This window comes from Hemiscyllium ocellatum, chromosome 33 (assembly GCF_020745735.1).
Source record: "Hemiscyllium ocellatum isolate sHemOce1 chromosome 33, sHemOce1.pat.X.cur, whole genome shotgun sequence".
NCBI classification, from domain to species: domain Eukaryota; kingdom Metazoa; phylum Chordata; class Chondrichthyes; order Orectolobiformes; family Hemiscylliidae; genus Hemiscyllium; species Hemiscyllium ocellatum.
This window is the reverse complement of record NC_083433.1, coordinates 24,757,672-24,772,208: the sequence shown is the minus strand read 5'-3', so window position 1 is coordinate 24,772,208 and position 14,537 is coordinate 24,757,672. Positions and strand designations below refer to the sequence as shown.

Sequence of the window (14,537 nt, the reverse complement as noted above, 5' to 3'; positions counted from 1 at the left end):
GGCAGCTGCTGCCAAGGTGGAACAGGGAAACAGCACAGTCTCAGGTCTTCTGACAAATTATCACATCGTTCTTTCAATTCTCAGACCCTCTTGGTGCCTGACAGTGAACAGAGATCGTTTCCTGCCCAAGTACAAAATGCCTTTATTTTCACGGCACAGAACTTTGAGAAATGTCAAAATTCCAGTGTTTTGTTGGTTCTTATCTCTCTGCATAGACTGTACACAACTGATTTAGAATAAAGGAAAGCATACCAAACACCTTCTTCACTCTCCTATCAACCTGCGACTCTACTTTCAAGGAGCTATGAACCTGCTCTCTAAGGTCTCTTTGTTCAGCAACACTCCCTGGAGCCTTACCATTATGTATAGAAGCCCAGCTAAGATTTGCTTTCCCAAAATGCAGCACCTCGCATTCATCTAAATTAAACTCCACCTGTCACTCCTCAGCTCATTGGCCCTTCTAATCAAGATCCCATTGTAATCTGAGGTAACCTTCTTTGTTGTCCACTACACCTCCTATTTTGGGGTCATCTGCAAACTTACTAACGATACCTCATAATGATACTAACATTTATATATAACTGATGGAAAGTAGTGGACCCAGCACTGATTCTTGTGGCACTCCATTGGTCACAGGGCTCCAGTCTGAAAAACAACCCTCCACCACCATCCTCTGTCTCCTACCTTTGAGCCAGTTCTGTATCCAAATAGCTAGTTCTCCCTGTATTCCATGAGATCTAACCTTGCTGATCAGTCTCCCATGGGGAACCTTGTCGAACGCCTTACTGAAGTCCATATAGATCACATCCACCGCTCTGCCCTCATCAATCCTCTTTGTGACACTTTCAGAAAACTCAATCATGTTTTTGAGTCATGATTTCTCCAGCATTTTCTCTGTTTCAGATTTCCAGCATTCACAGCATTGAGCTTTTATTGGAGAGGTTGCCATTTCACTTGGGAATGAAAAATGTTTTGCGATTTACACATGAAAGAACTGAAACCAACCTGGTCATTGTAAAAGATGAGAGACTTCACACACAATCCAGTTTTTTTCAATATATAATTTCTGTGACATCACACTGTAAACTTTTGCCATAAATTCTGTGTCTTACAACCTTATGCTCCACACCCACCTGGCAAAGGAGCAGCGCTCCGAAAGCTAGTACTTTGCGATAAACCTGCTGGACTACAACCTGGTGTTGTCTGATTTTTAACGATGCTGATTAGAAACTTGCACAAGGTAATTCCAGGATTTGGGAGATCTTGGGGTGAATTGTCTGAAAGAGACAGCACAGCCACAATGGACTGAATGCCCGCTAAGATTCTGTTGATTTGTCCTCAATGTAGATGTTTGCAACATCTCCACTTACTCCTTCCCCAGTAACTGCAAATATCTTCAAGGTGCTGCCCAAAATAACATTGAGCCCTTTGCTATTTTCCTGTCTGATCCATATTCCTCAGACTTGAGTTGTGCAACATTGGAGTTTAGTTAATTTCTCGTCTGTCCGTTTGGGGAGAAATGGGAAGCGAGATTGATTTATCAAGCTGCCAACAATTTAGCATGAGCTGGTAGGGGGAAAAGCAATCAGTGAGAGGACATCACTCAGAAACACGCAGTATGAGAGGTAGGGTGCAATACATAAAGGCTGTGATTTTTGGCTATGTGTGTGGCCCCAGTGGCCTAATGGATGTGATACTGGCCTTCCAAGCCAGGCATTGTGGATTCAAGCCCTGCCTAGGGAGTCTGTCACTTGCATTTGTCAACTTTATTTCTAATCTACTTCGGGAAATTCTCCATGTCTGCATTCAGTTGATGGGAAGTGATGCCCAATTGTTTTTGTACAAGATTTACAGGACTTTGCAGGATTGAGGTGAATTGTCTGAAAGAGACAGCACAGTCACAATGGCTGAAAACCTGCTGAGAATCTCCTGGGGATGGCATGGTGGCTCAGTGGGTAGCACTGCTGCCTCGCAGCATCAGGGACCTGACTTTGATTCCTCCCTTGGCTTTCTGTTTGTGTAGAGTTTGCACGTTCTCTCCATGGGGTACTGCGGGTGCTTTGGTTTCCTCCCACAGCCCAAAGATGTGCAGGTTTGGTGAATTGGCTTTGGGGAATGCAGGGTGAGAGGTTAGTGGTTGGGCCTGGATGGGATGCTCTTCAGAGGGTCAGTGTGGATGTGATGGTCTGAATGGCCTGCCCTTCTCACGCGAAGTCTTTTATGAACAGGTTTGGAGCAGATGGTCAGAGCTCCACTGCAGGACCCAGTCAACGCTTTGCAAAGGGTTTGGCGTTCAGGTGTGTTTTCCTCCTCTCCTGTCCCTGATCTTCCAGAATCTTCTGTGGCTTTGGCCATACGGTCATGAGCTGGGTTCACATCATCCAATGGGGTCACACCAATACCCTTCACTGTTGTCATGCCAGGAGCTAGAAAGTGGATTGACTCAGGCTGACCCTTCTCCAATATACGACCCTCAGTTTGGTTGGAACTGGTTCTTCTTGAATCTTTGTAACTCTTTGATCTTAGCTGCACTGTTCTCTGGAGCTGATAGCTGCTGTTTCACTTAGTTTGGGAAATTTTCTGTCAGGTCAAATTTCTCCAGCTGAGGATCAATTGAGAATGCCTGATTTTGTTGCCATGGTCACCTGACCACACAGGATTAAGATCAGCTGCTCAGTGAAGGGTTCAACAAAATCAAAACCCCAAATAAGACTTGAGCCCACAATCTCTGGTTAAGGAAGTTAGTGCCTTACCCATGAGGTCACTGGGGCTCCAACAGATAGACCTACCTATCTATGGATAAAGCAACTTCTGGTTTGGTTGTGTTGGTGTCAGTCTGAGCTCTATTCTGTCAACATTACCATCTGAACCCCAGATTACCTGCATGTTTGGTATTTATGATGATGACCAATATGTCAATGGAAATGATTGAAATCTGTGTGTTCAAGGTTCCAACTGATGTGGCTGTGGTTATGCATTTGGGTCCTTACCCTTCTTAGTCAAGGTATTGAATACAATTGCAAGGAGGCTATGATGGAGACGTGAGGTAGTTAGGCCATCGTTGAAGAACTTGGAGTGCCACATCCACAGATTGGAGAAACATTTGTGGGAAGGCAACTGCTGATAATCACCAGCCTCTGAGTCAGAGTCGGGGTCAACGACAGAGTTTATTGTACAAGGAAATACCGGAGCTCCGGGGAGAGAGCGGCACCAACAGCACAGTGGTCAGCTGTGATTCTTCTCTCACCCCGGAGCACATGTCAAGATACTGTTATACATTTTGTGATAAAACAGGTCAGTGATGAGGTTATTGTCTCTGTAACATGGCTTGTTTATTGTAAACATTGCAGAATCCTTGATCGTTTTGGTGCAGTTATTGTTATTTCCAGCGCAGCCTTTGTTAATTTCAGTGCAGTTGTTGTCAGTTTCAGCGTCTGCGTGGACGTCCGTTGCTGTAGTAATGGGCGCTAATCGCTCTTCCTGAGAAGGACGTTTACTGCAGCCCTGGCTATTATCACTCTGTATTGAGTCTGTATCTAACAGTTAGCATTTCTATCAAAGGTGTTGGCTGAACCCTGACCCTTCGGCGGGCAGTATATGTTATTCATGTGTATTGTCTCTCCTATCAGCCTTAAACTAATCCACTAGGTTGTGACTGCATTGTGCTAGCATTCTGGTGGCCCCAGGCAGTGTCTGTGTTTGCTCTGCTGTCTCTCTCCATATTGTGGTCCGGCAGCCATCTTGTGTGCCAAGTGGCCAACTGATGGCTCAGCAGCCATCTTGTGTGTCCGTGTGCCTCGTGTCACCCTGTCCCGTGCCATCTCCCACTTCACTCCCCACTTTGTGGTCAAGGAGGCGAGGGTATTAACTGGAACAATCCATGTTGGGCCATTGCAATCTCCTTCCTGTCCCGATATAGGGCTGGCTCTCTTCCACAAAAGGGGGGCCTCTCAAGTTCGGGCAGATCTTCTCTCTCTCCAGATTTTGTTTATTGAAAAAATATACTTTATTCATAAAAAGTCAAATAGAAATGCATACAAAGGTTCAAAATCAGTTGTGTACAGTCTATGCAGAGAGAAATGAACCAACAAAACACTGGAATTTTGACATTTCTCAAAGGTCTGTGTCGTGGAAAAAAAAGGCATTTTGTACTTGGGCAGGAAACGATCTCTGTTCATTGTCAGGCACCAAGAGGGTCTGAGAATTGAAAGAACGATGTGATAATTTGTCAGAAAGACCTTAGACTGTGTTGTTTCCCTGTTCCACCTTGGCAGCAGCTGCCTGAAACATTAGTGCGTCCCTCAGTGTGTCGTTCCAGATCTTGGAATATGCTCGGCTGTAGCACTCGTTTAAGATCAACTATTCCCAATGGAGTATCGTCCCTGAGTTTTTGTGTCTTAATGGGTAAGACTGTAGCTTCTGATGTCGTGGATTGGTGGTTCCTATCTCTTTTGGGGTGTTGACTTTTTAAGCCTGGTCTTTGTGGTGGCTGATTTCCGTCCCACATCAACTCCATCTCAATCCAAATTGACTGGATTTTTCAACTACTCTGTTAAAAATCATTGTGCCTGTATTGAGATTATGGAAAATGCTGTTTAGTAGAAACTTGCACAAGGTAATTCCAGGATTTGGGAGATCTTGGAGTGAATTGTCTGAAAGAGACAGCACAGCCCCAATGGGCTGAATGCCCGCTAAGATTCTGTTGATTTGTCCTCAATGCAGCTTTTTGCAACATCTCCTCTTCCTTCTTCCCCAAAAGCTGCAAATATCTTGAAAGTGCTGCACAAAATAACGTTGAGCCCTTTGCTATTTTCCTGTCTGCTCCATTTTCCTCAGACTTGAGTTGTTCAAAGTTGGAGTTTGGTGGATTTCTCATCTGTCCGTTTGGGGAGAAATGGGAGATAAGATCAATTTTATTTAGCAGCTAATGATTTAGCATGAGATGGAAGGGGGAACAACCAATCAGTGAGAGGAGAAAACTCAGAGTAGAACACAATATGAGGTTCAGGGTGCAGTATTTACAGGCTGCCATTTCAGCTTTGCAAGTGTGCCCCCAGTGGTGTAATGGATAAGGCACTGGCCTCCTATCCCTGGGATTGTGGGTTCAAGTTCTATCTGGGATGGCTAATATTTAAGCCTTGTCTTCATGGCTAATCTTCTTTGTCTGTATGTCAAGTCGATTTCTCATCTCCCCTGGAAACGTTCCCAGGTCTGTGTTGGGTTTGGTGGGATGTTGTGTCAGAAAAATACTGAATTTTGTGGGGTCTGCAGGGTATGGGGCTAAATCACCCCCTCTACATGTCAGATTTGGAGGGATCAGTCAAAAGTGTCATTTTTTTTGAATAAAATCTCTAACTTGAAATAAACGAAAGTGGTCCCTGTTAGGTAGCTTGTGTTTCCGTGCGAACTGATCGAAGGACATCATTGTGTCTCCCTCAAACAACTCACCCACGCAAGACACACCCCTCTCTGCCCAATGTTTGGATCCTGAATCTATCACCCCCAGTTGAAAACCCGGCATACCCGATGTAAGAGAAGATGTCTTGCCAGTATTACCTTCCCTCTGCCGAATTGCCCTCCATGCTTTAACCGTATCGATAACTATTGGGTTCTGACAATATTCCCGAACTGTCCTCATTTTGTCCAAACACAGCAAGCGAGTAAGGGGTCACCTTAGCCTGGGAGGTTTCAATATCTAACCATATTGAAAGAGGGTCCCCACAAGCCCAATCACTCATGTAGGATAAAAGTGAGCTTAGTTGGTAGCTTTTAATGTCTGGGAGATCCACTCCCCCCAGTCTGTGAGACAGTTGCAGTTTAGCTAATTTAATGAGGGGCCACTGACGATGCCAAATAAAGGGGCTGAACCAGCCGTTCAGTCTCCTGAATGTTTGTTTATCGAAAATCAGGGGGACATCCATATAGGGTATAACAAACGGGGGGGAATATTAATCTTAATAAGCGCTATCCAACCCAACCACGAGACCAGAAGCGCCTCCATCTTTGAAGATCTTGTTTGATTTTGTCAAATAATTGAACAAAATTGGCTTTGAACAGCCGATTCAGAACTGGAGTAATGAACATGCTCAAATACACGAAACACCCCGTGACCATTTCAATGGGAATCGATATTCACCCTCAAGACTTAACACCTTCATAAGACCACCCATAGGCATAGCCTCTGATTTTGCAAGATTAATCTTGTCCCCTGAAAAGGTGCCAAAAACGCAGATACATGCTAACAGGCGAGGTTCTGAAACTGCTGGATTGGACGAAAGAATTAGGACATCGTGTGGATACAATAAACTCTTCTGTAAATTTGACCCCACGTCTGGAGCTGATATATTGGGATCCCTATGAATAGCCTCCACCAATGATTCAATCCCCACTGTAAAAAGCAGTGGCGAAAGGGAACAGACCTGCCGGCTGACCCAAAAAATGTTAAAATTGCTTGATCACACCCCGTTGGTGATGATTGCAGTGAGAGGGTCATTGTGGAGAACCTTTATCCATCTTATAAAAACTTCACCCAAAACAAACCGCTCCAGAGTATGGAAAAGGTACGGCCATTCAACTCGGTCAAACGCCTTCTCTGTATCTAGAGAAATCACCAATCCCTGTATTGACTGTTGTTGACACACTTCAATTACATTAAGCAAACTCCTAACATTATTGGAGGATCTGCGACCCGTTATGAAGCCCGTCTGGTCCTCTTTAACAATAGAAGGTAACACAGTCTCCAGCCTTAACACAAGAGTATTAGAGAGGATTTTAAAGTCCACGTTTAAGAGTGAAATGGGCCTGTAAGAAGCTCAGTCCCCCGGGACCTTCCCTTTTTTAAAAATAAGCGAAATATTGGTCTCTCTCAGAGATGGCGAGAGACAATCATGGCTGTATGAGTCATTAAACATGTTGAACATCGGGCCTGACAATATGTTTGTAAATTCCTTCTAGAATTCACTGGGAAGTTCATCAAGACCGGGTGCCTTTCCACTCTGAAGCTGCTTCACAGCCTCCTGCACCTCTTGCTCTGATAAGGGGACATTGAGAAAAGACTCTTGTTTGGGGGTCACACCCGGGAGCTCCAGATCCTTGAATAAAGCCTCCATTTTGGCCCGCCCCTCCTCATAAACCTCAGATTGGTATAACTTAGAGTAAAATCTCTGGAATGACACATTAATCTTTTTGGAGTCACATGTTTGGTTCCCAGACCCTTCCCTACTCACCGTAATGGCTTGAGGGGCGCTCCTTTTCCTGACGAGATATGCTAAGTATTTGCCAGGCCTGTCACCATGATCATATAACCTTTACTTTGCAAAAGTAAGCTCGATCTTTGCTGTCTGCGTGAGCACGGAGTTCAATACAGACGGCAGCGCCGTAATCCTCTGTAACTTGACCAACGAGGGCCTATCAAAGTAGGCCTCAGCTGCCTTCAACCGTGCTTCGAGGAGACGTTGCTGCTCATCCTTCTGCTGCCTCCTACTGGCAGAGTAGGAAATAACTAACCCACTGGCATCAGCTTTGGCCTAAAGGAAGGAAGCACAGCAGGTCAGGCAGCATCTCAGGAATAGAGAATTCGACGTTTCGAGCATAAGCCCTCCTTATTCCTGATGAAGGGCTTATGCTCGAAACGTCGAATTCTCTATCCCTGAGATGCTGCCTGGCCTGCTGTGCTTTGACCAGCAACACATTTGCAGCTGTGATCTCCAGCATCTGCAGACCTCATTTTTTACTCGAAGATTTTAACCTACTGCGAATCCTCTTACAAGGATGCCTTCCTTGAAGAAGCTCTCTTCCTCCCTCTACAAGGATTTCAGTGAGTCCCTCTCTCACTGCACCCCCCAGGTCATCTCCTCTGCACAGAAGCTCTTCAGCCACGTTCTCAAACAGACTCGTTACCACAGCCACATCTCCTTCCTCAGCACCTGCCGAAGGAACCGACTGATCCCACACGGACTCCGAACTACATTCCAACCAACAAAATTTAAAAGCTTATTCCTGATGAAGGGCTTATGCTCGAAACGTCGAATTCTCTATTCCTGAGATGCTGCCTGACCTGCTGTGCTTTGACCAGCAACACATTTGCAGCTGTGATCTCCAGCATCTGCAGACCTCATTTTTTACCTAAAGGAAGGAAGGGCTACTAACCGAGTGTGAGTTAATGTTTAGGAACGCCCAAAATTTCGGAGAGAAATGCTCCACAAATGTATTATCCTTGAGGATAAAAGGATCCATTTGCCAGTGCCTTGGACCCACTGTAACGTCCTTAATCTTAACCAACAGGTACACTGGAGTGTGATCAGAGATGATAATATTACCAATCGTATAAGCTGCCACCAAGTCCAGGGTTACCACGGGGATTGGAAGAAAGTCAATCCTGGTGTGACATCTGTGTGGATTGGAAAAAAAATGTAAAATCCTTGCCTGTAGGTGGAGACACCTCCAGATGTCCACCAACCCTCACTCCACACTCAGATCCACTAATTGTTTAATTTGTACAGAGGGGATCGGTGGTGGGGGGAGGGGGGGTGTGCCTTTGGGTAACCTCTATACTGTGGGATCCAGGAGACAGTTAACATCTCCCCCTTTAATGATATGCCAGGACTCTAGATTGATCAATTTAGAAAACACATCTGGCAAAAGGTTGAGGGGATGAGCTGGAGGGCAATGAACATTGAAAACACCATATTCTTCCCCATTTATCAAGGCTATAAGAATTACAAACCTCCTCTGTGTGTGTCTTTAACACACTCCTGTAACTTAACTGGGAGATTCCTCCTCACCAATATAGCCACTCCCCTACTTCTGGTATTAAATGATGTGAAGTAAACCCGATCAAAGCCATTCTGCTGTACTTTCAAATGCCCCCTGTCATCCAAGTGCATCTCCTGTAACAAAGGAATGTCCACTTTCTCCTTTCTAAGACTCAAAAGTGCCTTCTTCCTCTTAATTGGTGAGTGACTTCCCTTGATATTCCAGGTTCACCATTTAATCAAGTCATTAGCCATAACCTTCTGCAGTAACATTTAAATTCCAGAGAGGAGGAACTCGAGCCACAAATCACTGAGCCTTAGTGTGATATGATCCATCAAATATAAAAACTACACAAACTGAAACCACTACATTTAACAAACCTACAAATCTATCAAAGATTAAAAGCAATACAAACCATCATATAAAGTGCCAATGGCGCTGAACAGGGGAACTCACCTCCTGCCCAAAGGGGGCAACTACCCATCCCAAACTGCCCATAAGTGGGCATCTAGTCATCCCAACTAGTTTCCCTCCTCCTAGCTAGAGCCGTAGCACAAACACAAGCAGAATAGAAAGTAAATATACCATAGAATAGCAATATGAATAAAGGTAAAAATAATTTAAGATAGATGGGGTAAATACCCCGCCCATCCTCTGGTATAACTTCACTTGGAAATTGAAAGTACACAGCTCAACCGCCACCAAACATAGTTCAAACCGGATTATTACCAATAGGGAAAAACAGGAAAAGAAAATTCCAACTGGACTTCCTCTGTTTTTTAAAGAACAACAAAGACATAACCAAACAACTTTATTTGTAGATACTAAATTGTTCAGATTCGGTTCATTTGTCCACAATGTCTCTTGCCTTCTCCGATGTATCAAAGAGATGTCCGGATCCATGTAAGGTTAGCGGAGCACCGCCGGATACCTCAGAGAGTACTGGATCCCAAACTCCCTCACTCTTCTCTTGGCAGAAACATTATCCTTCAGGGGGCGGGAATTAAACAGCCATGGCTGACAAAGGAAGTCAGGAAATGTATCATAGAGAAAGAGAGCGCCTATAAAGTGGCCAAGAGCACCGGGAAATCAGAAGATTGGGAAGACGACAAAACCAAACAGAGGATAACAAAGAAATAGAAATAGGAAGGAGAGGATCAAATATGAAGTTAAGCTAGCCAATAATATTAGAAATGATTGTTAAAGTTTCTTTCAATACATAAGAAACAAACGAGAGGCAAAAGTAGAAATTGGGCCGTTCCAAATTGATGCAGGAATGCTCGTGAAGGGATCTAAGGAAATGGCTGAAGAACTTGGTAAATACTTTGTGTCAGTCTTCACAGTGGAAGACATGAGCATTATCCTAACAATTAAGGGGGCAGATTTGAATATGGTAGCCATTACAAATGAGGAAGTGCTAGAAAAGCTAAATGGTCTAAAAATTGATAAATCTCCTGGCCCCAATGGTCTACATCCGGGGGACGGATCTGAAGGCCCAAATTTCTGCTCATCATCGTAAGGTTTTCTTTTTTGGTTTCCCACCGCTGAGAAGTCCTGGAAAGGTATGAGCTTAGAGCATTCATAAATTAGGGCCTTCAGATCCATCCCCTGGGTTAGATTACCCACAGCTGTGGAAACAGGTAACACTATGGGCAATTTAACATAACCCATTCACCTTTGTACTGTGGGAGGAAGCTAGAGAAATGTATAAACTCCACACAGGCAGTTGCCTAACACTGGAATAGAACATGGCACTCTGTTATGGTAAGGCAGCAGTGCTGACCACTGGGCCACCTGATTCTGGGAGCTGCCGCAATTCTCTCCTTAGCTCTGTAGTTCATGCAGTTTTTGAGCAAAGTAAAATGTAGTTCTGAAAATACAAATTCACCCCACAAACTTATATGTGCTTGTGTGTGTGTGCATGTGTGTGTGTGCGTGTGTGTGCTTGTATGTGCGTGTGTGTGCGTGTGCGAGTGTGTGCGTGTGTGTGTGCGTGTGCGGGTGTGTGCACGTGCATGTGCGTGTATGTGCGTGTGTGTGCGTGCGTGTGCGCGTGTGTGTGCGTGTGCGGGTGTGTGTGTATGCACGGTTGTGTGTGTGCGTGTGTGCGTGTATGTGTGTGTGTGTGTGTGTGTATGGGGTGAGGAGGGGGTGGGGTTGTTATGAATGTCAAAAGACAGGAGTGTTCCCTCCCAGTCAGAGAACACTTCAGCAACTCGGGGCACTCGACCTCGGACCTTCCTCCAAGGGGGACTTGGGGACAGGCAACAATGACAAGTGGCCGAGCAGAGGCTGATCACCAAGTTTGGGAACAATGGAGATGGCCTCAACTGGGACATTACAGGTGACCCCATTCAACTACACACACACACACACACACACACACACACACACGCACAGACATACACACACATACACACACACGCGCGCACACACACAAACACAAACACATACACACACACATACACACACACACAAACACTCACACATACACACACATATACACACAAACATACACACATACACACACAAACATGTGCACACACACACATAAACACACACACACGCACACACACACAAAAACATGCATGCATACACACATATACACACATACATATACACTCACATACACACACACGCACATAAACACAGACACAAACATACACACACATATACACACAGACATAAGCATACACATAAACACATATACACACACATACATACACACGCACATATGCACACACATACACACTCACACACACATACACTCACACACCCACATATACACATACACATATATCCACACACACATATGCACACACATACGCATACACACACCCATGCACACATACACACACCCACAACCACACACACACATATACACACACATACACATACACACATGTACATACACACATACACACACACATACACACACACAATGCACACACACACATATACACACACATACACACCTACACACCAACACACCCACACATACACCAATACACACACACATATACACATATACGCATACACACATACACACACATACATACACACATACGCAGCCACACACACACATCCACACACATATATACACACACATACATACACACTTACACACACACACACACACACACACACACATATAAGTCTGTGTGGTGAAGTTGTACTTACAGAATTACATTTTACTTTGCTCAAAAACTGTATGAATTCATGTAAGATGCTGTAAATCTGATTTTTAGATTAGAATCAGTCTGACCATTGTGTCACAGACAGCCTCACACAGGGGAGCTCACACCTTCAATACATCATCTGGGCCGACATGACACCAATTGTTAAAGTTCACTTGAGAACGTAACTTTTCATAAAAGATTGTAATTTACATATGAAAGACCTAAAACCAACCTGGCCATTCTAAAAGATGAGAGACTTAACAAACAATCCAGGTCTTTCTCAAGATACAATTTCAGTTGCATCACACTGTAAACATTTGGTATAAATTCCGTGTTTTGCAATCTTATTCTCCACAACCACCTGATGATGGAGCTGTGCTCCGAAAGCTGGTGCTTCCACATGTTCGACTATAACCTGGCGTTGTGTGATTTTTAAATCTGGCATTCACCCATCTCCTGACGGTTGAGCCGACATCTCAAGGCCAGGACAGCGGCCCTCTCTGCAGGGATACAAATCGACTCCTTCTTTGGTCGCTCCACGATGGATCTCTCTGATGACTGTTCCCGTTCGTTGGTTGGCTCATTGGGATCATTGCTGACATCTTGGAAGAATTCCTGGAGACTCATTGGTCTGATGAATTCCTCACAACTTTACTCAAGTATTCTTGTTGGTGATGGGGACAAAGGGAGACTACATTTGATTTGCGTTTCAACTTGATTTTATTAACAAAGTATTAAAACAGTTTGTAACATCATTTGGAAATGCATCCAAAGGTTCTAAATCAGTTGTGTACAGTCCATGCAGAGAGAAAAGAACCAACAAAACACTTGAATGTTGACATTTCTCAAATCTTCTGTATAGTTGTGGAAAGAGAGGCAGTTTGTACTTGGGCAGAAAACGATCTCTGTTCATTGTCAGGCACCAAGAGCGTCTGAGACCTGAAAGAACGATGTGATAATTTGTCAGAAAGACCTGAGACTGTGTTGTTTCCCTGTTCCACCTTGGCAGCAGCTGCCTGAACCTTTAGTGCGTCCCGCAGTGTGTTGTCACTGATCTGGGAGTGGGCTTGGCTGTCGCACTCATTTGAGGTCAACTGTTTCCAGTGGTCTGTCCATATAGTGCCCTAGTGGCCTAATGGCTATGGCACTGGCCTCTGAAATCTGGGATAGCAGGGGTTTTGTTTTTAAGCCTGATCTTTGTGGTGGCTGATTTTCATCCCATGTCAACTTCATCTCAATCCAAATTGACTGGACCTTTTTTAACGACTCTGTTAAAAATCATTGTGCCCGTGTTGAGATTATGGCAAATGGTGTTCAGTAGAAACTTATACAAGATAATTCCAGGATTCGGGAGATCTTGGGGTGAATTGTCTGAAAGAGACAGCACAGCCACAATGGGCTGAATGCCCGCTAAGATTCTGTTGATTTGTCCTCAATGCAGCTTTTGGCAACATCTCCACTTCCTCCTTCCCCAGTAACTGCAAATATCTTGAAAGTGCTGCACAAAATAACGTTGAGCCCTTTGCTATTTTCCTGTCTGCTCCATTTTCCTCAGACTTGAGTTGTGCAAAGTTGGAGTTTGGTTAATTTCTCATTTGTCCGTTTGGGGAGAAATGGGAGGCCAGATCAATTTATCAAGCAGCCAACAATTTAGCATGAGATGGAAGGGGTAAGAACCGATTAGTGAGAGTCCAACACACAGACACACACACTGAGAGAGGTCAGGGTGCAGTATTTAAAGGCTGCTATTGCAGCAGTGCATGTGGGGCCCCAGTAGCCTAATGGATAAGGCACTGGTCTCCTAAGCCAGGGATTGTGGGTTCAAGTCCCATCTGGGGTGTTTCTATAGCTTATCATTTACTTTGAAAAATCCACATCTTTGTATTCAGTTGGTGGTCAGTGGTATCCAACATGATCTTGCACAAGATTTTCCAGGATCTGCAGGATTGAATCTTGAAGGTGGTGATCAAGTGGCTGCTGTTTCTGGATGGGGACGAGATTCCTGACAGTGCGGTTGGAGAGGTTGCCTTTGCAAGCCAGCTCTCATCAACAAACCAACCCTTCAACACTGATCCCTCCAGAACATCAGATATTCCTGACAGCGAATACCCTTGCCAACTTTTATAGGTACACCATCGAGAGCATTCTGTCTGGATGTATCACTACCTGGTATGGCAATTGTACCATTCAAAATTGGAGACAGTTACAGAGAGTGGTGAACTGGGCCCAGACAATCACAAAGGCCAACCTCCCATCTATAGAATCCATCTACCAGGCCCAGTGTCAAGGAAAGGCCGCCAGCATTCTCAAAGATCCATCCCACCCTGGCAATGTTTTTCTACAACCTCTACCATCAGGGAGAAGGTACAGAAGCCTGAACACACACACCAGCCGGTTTGGAAACAGTTTCTACCCGACTGTTGTTAGAATACTGATCGGTCTCACAGACTCTTAATATTTGCCTGTCCCTGTGTTGTTGTTCCTGCTGCTGTTTCCCTATTATTTACTTATCGATGCTACTTAACTCTGGGAGCTGCCTGTATTGCTCACAAGGCAAAGCTTTTCACTGAGCCTATCATTACTTGCAAACCAAATATTTTCAAT

The 14,537-nt window shown here is 44.5% G+C and overlaps 1 non-coding gene across 1 annotated transcript; it reads left to right on the top strand.

Moving 5' to 3' along the window:
- Positions 1-13,700: 13,700 nt before the first annotated feature.
- On the top strand, positions 13,701-13,773 carry trnar-ccu (transfer RNA arginine (anticodon CCU)). The gene has a single exon. It is a non-coding gene; the product is annotated as a tRNA-Arg (tRNA).
- Positions 13,774-14,537: the final 764 nt, after the last annotated feature.